General features: G+C 43.6%; 1 non-coding gene across 1 annotated transcript; it reads right to left on the bottom strand.

The window, feature by feature from the left end:
* Window positions 1-232: 232 nt before the first annotated feature.
* Trnai-aau (transfer RNA isoleucine (anticodon AAU)) lies at window positions 233-306 on the bottom strand. Its single transcript has one exon. It is a non-coding gene; the product is annotated as a tRNA-Ile (tRNA).
* Window positions 307-920: the final 614 nt, after the last annotated feature.

Raw genomic sequence — 920 nt, forward strand, 5'->3', positions numbered from 1 at the left:
CCTCCTTCGGTTTTTTCTGTCTGGTGGTTCAGGACTTGTTGTTGATAAGCATTCACTTCCGTAAACAGTCCGCGACATGCAAGGTATTATTAAAGGGCTTCTCTTTATCCTTGGATGTAGCGCAAGTGAAAGAAGCGTCGACTAAGCAGTTATGAGCAATAGCATCTGGCAATTTGCGATGTGGGTTGGTCGGCTGATTAAAAAAAAATTGTTGTTAAGGGGGAAAAAAAAGTGGCCTGCGCAGGGATCGAACCTACGACCTTCGCGTTATTAGCACGACGCTCTAACCGACTGAGCTAGCAGGCCAGGGCGAGCCTGCAATGGAACGGAAACTACTTAATGCTCTTTTATTAGGAAGCGCAGACATTCGCTGTGTGTTGCTATCAGGAAATGTAGAGCACCCATAGCAACGTCGGAAGCGCGGATACAGCCGTCGCGATGTCTGCCACTCAAGTGGTGGTCAAATAGCCGCTCCTTCGGTCACCTATTAATGTCAACACTGCACAACAACCTGCGTCGCATGTGACGACTGATAATCACGAGTGTTAGAAGAAAAACAACTTTCTTTTAGGCCTGTACTTGGCAAGAATTTTTTGCTTTCTTTCACTGAGAGCTCCCGCGCTTGTGATAACGTCATAGGAGTATTGGTTGCGGTGATAAAGAGATTCAGACTGCTCCAAGACACTTCCCTTGCTAAATTATTATTATTATTATTATTATTATTATTATTATTATTATTATTATTATTATTATTATTATTATTATTATTATTATTATTATTATTACATCGATAACGGTCTTTGATGTTATCGTCGAGATGTTTCGGTAGACGACGATGGAGAAGACGACGCGACGACTGCCGCAGCGTGACCTATGCGCGAGACAGACGGTGCGATTTTGCGTGCGATCCGTCGTACGAC

Source organism: Dermacentor silvarum, unplaced genomic scaffold, assembly GCF_013339745.2.
Source record: "Dermacentor silvarum isolate Dsil-2018 unplaced genomic scaffold, BIME_Dsil_1.4 Seq175, whole genome shotgun sequence".
NCBI classification, from domain to species: Eukaryota; Metazoa; Arthropoda; class Arachnida; order Ixodida; family Ixodidae; genus Dermacentor; species Dermacentor silvarum.